The 10,046-nt window shown below is 49.5% G+C and overlaps 1 pseudogene; it reads right to left on the bottom strand.

Annotated features, from left to right (window-relative positions):
• Positions 1–7,155: 7,155 nt before the first annotated feature.
• On the bottom strand, positions 7,156–9,357 carry LOC125513716 (annotated as a pseudogene).
• Between the last annotated feature and the right edge of the window lie 689 nt (positions 9,358–10,046).

Raw genomic sequence — 10,046 nt, 5'->3', positions numbered from 1 at the left:
GAGAAGGTCTCATCGTAGTCAATCCCTTGAACTTGCCGAAACCCTTTTGTGACAAGTCGAGCTTTGTAGACAGTAATATTACCGTCGGCGTCAGTATTCTTCTTAAAGATCCATTTATTCTCAATTGCTTGCCGATCATTGGGCAAGTCAACCAAAGTCCATACTTTGTTCTCATACATGGATCCCATCTCAGATTTCATGGCTTCAAGCCATTTTGCGGAATCTGGGCTCACCATCGCTTCTTCATAGTTCGTAGGTTCATCATGATCTAGTAGCATGACTTCCAGAACAGGATTACCATACCACTCTGGTGCGGATCTCACTCTGGTTGATCTACGAGGTTCAGTAGTATCTTGTTCTGAAGTTTCATGATCATTATCATTAGCTTCCTCACTAATTGGTGTAGGTGTCACAGAAATAGTTTTCTGTGATGCACTACTTTCCAATAAGGGAGCAGGTACAGTTACCTCGTCAAGTTCTACTTTCCTCCCACTCACTTCTTTCGAGAGAAACACCTTCTCCAGAAAGTTTCCGAACTTAGTAACAAAAGTCTTGCCTTCGGATCTGTGATAGAAGGTGTATCCAATAGTCTCCTTTGGATATCCTATGAAGACACATTTCTCCGATTTGGGTTCGAGCTTATCAGGTTGAAGCTTTTTCACATAAGCATCGCAGCCCCAAACTTTCAGAAACGACAACTTTGGTTTCTTGCCAAACCATAGTTTATAAGGCGTCGTCTCAACGGATTTTGATGGTGCCCTATTTAACGTGAATGCGGCCGTATCCAAAGCATAACCCCAAAACGATAGCGGTAAATCAGTAAGAGACATCATAGATCGCACCATATCTAGTAAAGTACGATTACGACGTTCGGACACACCATTACGCTATGGTGTTCCGGGTGGCGTGAGTTGCGAAACTATTCCGCATTGTTTCAAATGTACACCAAACTCGTAACTCAAATATTCTCCTCCACGATCAGATCGTAGAAACTTTATTTTCTTGTTACGATGATTTTCAACTTCACTCTGAAATTCTTTGAACTTTTCAAACGTTTCAGACTTATGTTTCATTAAGTAGATATACCCATATCTGCTTAAATCATCTGTGAAGGTGAGAAAATAACGATATCCGCCACGAGCCTCAATATTCATCGGACCACATACATCTGTATGTATGATTTCCAACAAATCTGTTGCTCTCTCCATAGTACCGGAGAACGGCGTTTTAGTCATCTTGCCCATGAGGCACGGTTCGCAAGTACCAAGTGATTCATAATCAAGTGGTTCAAAAAGTCCATCAGTATGGAGTTTCTTCATGCGCTTTACACCGATATGACCTAAATGCAGTGCCACAAATAAGTTGCACTATCATTATCAACTCTGCATCTTTTGGTTTCAACATTATGAATATGTGTGTTACTACTATCGCGATTCAATAAGAATAGACCACTCTTCAGGGGTCCATGACCATAAAAGATATTACTCATATAAATAGAACAACCATTATTCTCTGATTTAAATGAATAACCGTCTCGCATCAAACAAGATCCAGATATAATGTTCATGCTTAACGCTGGCACCAAATAACAATTATTTAGGTCTAATATTAATCCCGAAGGTAGATGTAGAGGTAGCGTGTCGACCGCGATCACATCGACTTTGGAACCGTTTCCCACACGCATCGTCACCTCGTCCTTAGCCAATCTTCGCTTAATCCGTAGTCCCTATTTCGAGTTGCAAATATTAGCAATAGAACCAGTATCAAATACCCAGGTGCTACTGCGAGCATTAGTAAGGTACACATCAATAACATGTATATCACATATACCTTTGTTCACCTTGCCATCCTTCTTATCCACCAAATACTTGGGGCAGTTCCGCTTCCAGTGATCAGTCTGCTTGTAGTAGAAGCACTCAGTTTCAGACTTAGGTCACACTTGGGTTTCTTCTCTTGAGCAGCAACTTGCTTGCTGTTCTTCTTAAAGTTCCCCTTCTTCTTCCCTTTGCCCTTTTTCTTGAAACTAGTGGTCTTGTTGACCATCAACACTTGATGCTCCTTTTTGATTTCTACCTCCACAGCTTTCAGCATTGCGAAGAGCTCGGGAATAGTCTTATTCATCCCTTGCATATTATAGTTCATCACGAAGCTCTTGTAGCTTGGTGGCAGTGATTGGAGAATTCTGTCAATGACGCAATCATCTGGAAGATTAACTCCCATTTGAATCAAGTGATTATTATACCCAGACATTTTGAGTATATGCTCACTGACAGAACTGTTCTCCTCCATTTTGCAGCTATAGAACTTATTGGAGACTTCATATCTCTCAATCCAGGCATTTGCTTGAAATATTAACTTCAACTCCTGGAACATCTCATATGCTCCATGACGTTCAAAACGTCGTTGAAGTCCCGGTTCTAAGCCGTAAAGCATGGCACACTGAACTATCGAGTAGTCATCAGCTTTGCTCTGCCAGACGTTCACAACATCTGGTGTTGCTCCAGCAGCAGGCCTGGCACCCAGCGGTGCTTCCAGGACGTAATTCTTCTGTGCAGCAATGAGGATAATCCTCAAGTTACGTACCTAGTCCGTGTAATTGCTACCATCATCTTTCAACTTTGCTTTCTCAAGGAACGCATTAAAATTCAATGGAACAACAGCACGGGCCATTTATCTACAATCATACATAAACAATCAAGATACTATCAGGTACTAAGTTCATGATAAATTTAGGTTCAGTTAATCATATTACTTAAAGAACTCCCACTTATATAGACATCCCTCAAATCATCTAAGTGATTACGTGATCCAAATCAACTAAACCATGTCCGATCATCACGTGAGATGGAGTAGTTTCATCTGTGAACATCACTATGTTGATCATATCTACAATATGATTCACGCTCGACCTTTCGGTCTCCGTGTTCCGAGGCCATATCTGTATATGCTTGGCTCGTCAAGTATAACCTGAGTATTCCGCGTGTGCAACTGTTTTGCACCCGTTGTATTTGAACGTAGAGCCTATCACACCCGATCATCACGTGGTGTCTCAGCACGAAGAACTTTCGCAATGGTGCATACTCAGGGAGAACACTTCTTGAGAATTTAGTGAGAGATCATCTTATAATGCTACCGTCAATCAAAGTAAGATAAGATGCATAAAAGATAAACATCACATGCAATTAATATAAGTGATATGATATGGCCATCATCATCTTGTGCTTGTGATCTCCATCTCCGAAGCACCGTCATGATCACCATCGTCACCGGCGCGACACCTTGATCTCCATCGTAGCATCGTTGTTGTCTCGCCAATCTTATGCTTCCACGACTATCGCTGCCGCTTAGTGATAAAGTAAAGCATTACAGCGCGATTGCATTACATACAATAAAGCGACAACCATATGGCTCCTGCCAGTTGCCGATAACTCAGTTACAAAACATGATCATCTCATACAATAAAATTTAGCATCATGTCTTGACCATATCACATCACAACATGCCCTGCAAAAACAAGTTAGACGTCCTCTACTTTGTTGTTGCATGTTTTACGTGGCTGCTACGGGCTTAAGCAAGAACCAATCTTACCTACGCATCAAAACCACAACGATAGTTTGTCAAGTTGGTGATGTTTTAACCTTCGCAAGGACCGGGCGTAGCCACACTCGGTTCAACTAAAGTTGGAGAAACTGTCACCCGCAAGCCACCTATGTGCAAAGCACGTCGGGAGAACCGGTCTCGCGTAAGCGTACGCGTAATGTCGGTCCGGGCCGCTTCGTCCAACAATACCGCCGAACCAAAGTATGACATGCTGGTAAGCAGTATGACTTATATCGCCCACAACTCACTTGTGTTCTACTCGTGCATATAACATCAACATATAAAACCTAGGCTCGGATGCCACTGTTGGCTTTCGCAGTAATTTCAAAAAAAAATTCCTACGCTCATGCAAGATCATGGTGATCCATAGCAACGAGAGGGGAGAGTATGATCTACGTACCCTTGTAGATCGACAACGGAAGCGTTTGGTTGATGTAGTCATACGTCTCCACGGCCCGACCGATCAAGCACCGAAACTATGGCACCTCCGAGTTCTAGCACATGTTCAGCTCGATGACGATCCCCGGACTCCGATCCAGGAAAGTGTCGGGGAAGAGTTCCATCAGCACGACGGCGTGGTGACGATCTTGATGTACTACCGTCGCAGGGCTTCGCCTAAGCACCGCTACAATATTATCGAGGACTATGGTGGAAGGGGGCACCGCACACGGCTAAGAATATGATCACGTGGATCAACTTGTGTCTCTAGGGGTGCCCCTGCCTCCGTATATAAAGGTTCAAGGGAGGGGGGCCGGCCGGCCAAGGTGTGGCGCGCCAGGAGGAGTCCCCCCTTTCCTAGTTGGAATAGGATTCATGGAGGGGGGAAGAGGAGAGAGAGGAGGAAGGGGGGCCGGCCCCCTCTCCTTGTCCAATTCGGACCAAGGGGGGAGGGGCGCGCGGCCCATCTCTGGCCACCTCTCCTCTTCTTCCACTAAGGCCCACTAAGGCCCATATACCTCCCGGGGGGTTCCGGTAACCTCCCGGTACTCCGGTAAAATCCCGATTTCACCCGGAACACTTCCGATATCCAAACATAGGCTTCCAATATATCAATCTTTATGTCTCGACCATTTCGAGACTCCTCGTCATGTCCGTGATCACATCCGGGACTCCGAACAACCTTCGGTACATCAAAATGCATAAACTCATAATATAACTGTCATCGTAACCTTAAGCGTGCGGACCCTACGGGTTCGAGAACAATGTAGACATGACCGAGACACGTCTCCGGTCAATAACCAATAGCGGAACCTGGATGCTCATATTGGCTCCTACATATTCTACGAAGATCTTTATCGGTCAGACCGCATAACAACATACGTTGTTCCCTTTGTCATCAGTATGTTACTTGCCCGGGATTCGATCGTCGGTATCCCATACCTAGTTCAATCTCGTTACCGGCAAGTCTCTTTACTCGTTCTGTAATACATCATCCCGCAACTAACTTATTAGTTGCAATGCTTGCAAGGCTTAAGTGATGTGCATTACCGAGAGGGCCCAGAGATACCTCTTGGACAATCGGAGTGACAAATCCTAATCTCGAAATACGCCAACCCAACATGTACCTTTGGAGACACCTGTAGAGCTCCTTTATAATCACCCAGTTACGTTGTGATGTTTGGTAGCACACAAAGTGTTCCTCTGGCAAACGGGAGTTGCATAATCTCATAGTCATAGGAACATGTATAAGTCATGAAGAAAGCAATAGCAACATACTAAACGATCGGGTGCTAAGCTAATGGAATGGGTCATGTCAATCAGATCATTCAACTAATGATGTGATCCCGTTAATCAAATAACAACTCTTTGTCCATGGTTAGGAAACATAACCATCTTTGATTAACGAGCTAGTCAAGTAGAGGCATACTAGTGACACTCTGTTTGTCTATGTATTCACACATGTATTATATTTCCAGTTAATACAATTCTAGCATGAATAATAAACTTTTATCATGATATAAGGAAATAAATAATAACTTTATTATTGCCTCTAGGGCATATTTCCTTCATTTTTTGCATGTTGAGGGATAGTTATGTGATCCAATTATGTTAGTATTGTTGAGAGGACTTGCACTAGTGAAAGTATGAACCCTAGGCCTTGTTTACCATCATTGCAATACCGTTTACGCTCACTTTTATCATTCGTTACCTTGCTGTTTTTATTATTTCAGATTACAAATACCTTTATCTACTATCCATATACCACTTGTTTCACCATCTCTTCGCTGAACTAGTGCACCTATACAATTTACCATTGTATTGGGTGTGTTGGGGACACAAGAGACTCTTTGTTATTTGGTTGCAGGGTTGCTTGAGAGAGACCATCTTCATCCTACGCCTCCTACGGATTGATAAACCTTAGGTCATCCACTTGAGGAAAATTTGTTACTGTCCTATAAACCTGTGCACTTGCAGGCCCAACAATGTCTACAAGAAGAAGGTTGTGTAGTAGACATCAGCCGCCACCTAGGTCTGCCACTTTCTCTTCCATTCAGGCCCCGCCGTCGCTGGCCTCTAAGGCCTCATTTGGTAGCTAGGGAGAGAAACTCTAGGGTAAGAAAAACACGGGTGTGATTTCCTCGAAGCATAGAAATACACGGGGTATTTCCCCTCCGTCAAGCTTTGTTTGGTAGTAATGTAAGGAAAATCCAGGGCGAGAAACCCCTAGGGGGCAATTTCACGAACACATGGGATCCCCCCTGCCCACCACGGGAGAACTTTCAGCCCCATTTGGCTACAGGGGGACGAACACCTGCCACCAAAACAATTTGAAATTAGGAAGCAAATTCCAGACATCTCTCGTGATGAGGCTGAGTCCGACGGCAGAGGGGTGTGGTCACGCCGGAGGGAGGCGGAATACGTCGCGAGGTAAGCGGAGGAGGTCGCCAGAGAGATGCTCGGTCGCGAGAGAGTCGTGGGTTTCCAGCCTGGCGTCGGGAGGTGTGGATTTGACGCCCAGGGAAATGATGGGAATAGGGCTGACACACCCTGACGGGGGTCACAGCCAAATGCGTCGGTGTCCTACCCGGATCCGATTTGGCCCGTGCGTTCCCTCCCCAGGGAATAGACGGGGATCCCGGGGGATTCGAGGAAACCAAACAAGGCCTAATACCATGTTGAAACAGGGAAGGGTCTCACCTCGCAGATGTTGAAACCAGCAAACTTTTTTTTCCGTGGGATTACGAAGGATAGAACCACCAAAAATGATATTTGAAACTTAATACTATGTCATGCCCCTTTACCCTTTAGTCATATACATTGAGAAACATTGTTATTCTCTACATGTAGTTGATAATGTTGCTAATTATATGATTTAAGGCCTCTCCATCTGTTCATACTTGCTGAAAATCATACAAGGTAGTAAACTGCTATTGTATTGTACGTGCTACAACATTGGCAAAGTAACAACTTATATGGAGCTATGGGATGTGCAGAATTGCCTCTGAAATCTCAATCATTTCATTTGTAGGAGACCACTTTAATCCGAGTGGTTGAACCACTCTGTTGCAACAAATAATTAAGTAGCAGATGATCTCAGGAAAGAGTTGTCAAGATACCATTTCAAAGAAGATAATCCCCACAAAGCTATTGCAATCATGTGTGATTGGTTCATTTTATTCTCACAAAGAGTAACTCCTATCTGTAGATGTTTGCATCGCGTGCCACGGATATTCATTTCGGTGGAGAACAGCCCGTCACTGTGCGCGTAAAAAGGAGCAAACCCTGGCCTCTGTGTACACCTTCCCTGGCCGGCAGAAGTACCCTGCTCCGGCGCGCAGTGTGAGTCGTCGGAGCAGACGCAGAGCCCTTCGATGGCGCAACGCTTCCCGACGATGCTTGGGCTCCCACCATTGACCCCGAGCACCTGGTCGCTCCACTCGCTGGAGAACAGCCCGTCGGGGTCGTACTTCTCCTTCACCCTGAGGAACTCGCCGGCCTTCGGGTACCTGGCGATGGCGCCGTCGAAGGCGGAGTTGCGGTTCTTGCCCCAGTGCGGGAGGCCGCCGTACTTCCGCAGCGCCATCTGCTCGATCTCGTCCACCACGTCGGCGTGCGCGCGTGGCTTGCCGCCGGCGGAGCGGCTCCTGTAGTAGATCAGGTCGAAGTCGACCGAGTCATCCGCCTTGCCGAGGCAGGCCGAGGACGCCCTGACGTAGCGAATGAGCACGCCCACCCTGCCGTCGAGGCCGGCGCAGAACGCGCCCGGGTCGAGGTCCCGGAGCCGCTGCATGTCGGCGACGAACGCCGGCGCCCTGGACAGCGCGACGCTGAAGGCGGAGTTGTAGAAGAAGGGGCCTCGGACGCGCGGGTCCCACGCGCAGGCGGAGCGGAGGCCGTCCTCCGGGCTGTCGATGCACGACCCGAACGTCTGGATGCGGTGCTGGTACCCCACCACCGGGTACCCCGTGAAGGACACGCCGTCGTTGGTGTAGCCGTATCCCTGCCGCTCGGCGGCCGCCACGTCGGTACGCACCGCCGCGCACCGGGCGGCGTCGGTGCCGTTCTCCTGCAGCCGCTCCTCGGCGGCTCTGGCGGCGACGAGCCCGCGCGTGGGACTGGACCGGAAGAAGAGCAGATCGTTGAGCCCGTCTCCCGGCGACGAGACGTCGACGCGGTCGTCCTGCCGGTACAGGACCTGGCCCTCCTGCGGAAGCCACGTCATGTCGCCGAACTCGTGGAGGCGGCCCCACGCGGCCACCTGCGGTGGCAAGTCGGCGTCGCCGCGCTTCACGAACGTCACCGAACGCTTGAACAGCGGCTGCATCGCCAGGGTGACCTGGGACACGACGCCGAGGACCCCGAGGGAGACCATGGCCGCGTCCAGGGCCGGGTGATCGGCGCCGAGCTCCCTCACGACGGCGAACCCCTGGCTCGCCGGCGCCGGTGTCACGATCCTCATTCCGACCACGTACTCGTGCACGGCGCTCCCCTTGCCCCACAGCGAGCTTCCGTGCGCGCCCGTCGCCAGGAGGCCCCCGATGGTGAGGCCGCGCCAGTAGGGCGAGTGCGGCAGCGACAGCCCCGCCGCGCCGGTGGCCTCGATGAGGTCCCAGAGGACCATGCCGCTCTCCACCGTCATGAGCCGCGCCGCGGCGTCGACGCGCACCGTCCGGTTCAGCCGCACCGTGCTGATGATGGTGCCGTCGCGGCCGCCGGGGCACGCCAGCTTGGGGAGGCTGTGCGAGTGCCTGGTGGCCACCTTGACCTTGTGCTTGGCGGACGCGGCGGACGCCACGGCGGCGAGGAGCTCCTGCTCGGTGCGCGGGTAGGCGACGTTGGCCGCGCGGCAGATGGTGCGGTCCGGAAAGGACCCGTACGTGTTGGTGACGGTGCAGTTGGAGGTGCCGCCGCCGCGTGTGCAGATGACTGGCTCCGGTGGAGGGCTGGAGCTTCCGCCGTGGAGCAGGAACCCTGCCGCCAGGAGGAGAACCGCGAGCAAGCTAGTGCCAGTACCACCTTCCATTGCTACCTCTTGGTCTTGTAATTTGTGGAATGAGTGGCGAATGGACTGGCCACCTTACTCATGCTTCCATCGCAGTACTCAAGCAAACGGCGAAGCTAGGCCTTAAATACGTCCGTCGAACACATACAACTAAAGTGAGCTAGTATTTGGTTTTTGTTAAACAATGTACATACGGTATATCTATAAACCGTATATTGTATGTGTGCGTGTAGATGTTGTACTTCTGTTAGGTTGTTGCGATTGCATCTTATCCTAGCCTATGACTTGGAGATCAATCCGTGACCTAACAGACCTGTAAGCCTTGTAATCTCGCAGCCCTTCGTGGCTATATTAACACGCACGCATCCCTGCTGATAGGCATACGCTTCAGCCTCTCTTTCCACATGGTATACAGAGCCTAACCCTTCCAACACATCTAGGTCATGTCTTCTTCCTCCGCTCCCGTTGCCATGGCCTCCCCTTCCCTCGCATCGCTTGGACACACGATCACCGAGAAGCTCACCAGGGAGAACTTCCTGGTGTGGAAGGCGCAAGTCCTGCCGCATATCAAAGCGGCAGGGATGATGGGCTACCTCGATGGCTCAATCAAGGAGCCGAACGCCGCCCTCCTCTCTGAGAAGGAGATCGGTGATGGGAAGAAGGAGATCGTCACCACGCCCAACCCGGAGTACGCCGTCTGGGTAACGCAGGATCAACAGGTTCTCACGTTCCTGATTGCCTCTCTCTCCCGCGATGTTCTCATGCAAGTTTCAAATCACACCACCGCTGCTAGCATCTGGCAAGCCTTGTGCCAGAGTTTTTCTTCGCAGTCCAGGGCACGCACCATCCAGCTCCGCTCAGCCCTGGGGAACACACGCAAGGGGGATCTCTCGGCCGCTGCCTACTTCACCAAGATGAAGGGCATCGCCGATGAGCTCGCAGCTGCCGGCAAGCCCCTTGGAGAAGATGACCTCGTCGACCAGATTCTCCAAGGCCTGGTGCA

The sequence above is a fragment of the Triticum urartu genome, chromosome 1 (assembly GCF_003073215.2).
Source record: "Triticum urartu cultivar G1812 chromosome 1, Tu2.1, whole genome shotgun sequence".
Classification (NCBI taxonomy): Eukaryota; Viridiplantae; Streptophyta; class Magnoliopsida; order Poales; family Poaceae; genus Triticum; species Triticum urartu.
This window is presented reverse-complemented; position numbering and strand designations above follow the sequence as displayed.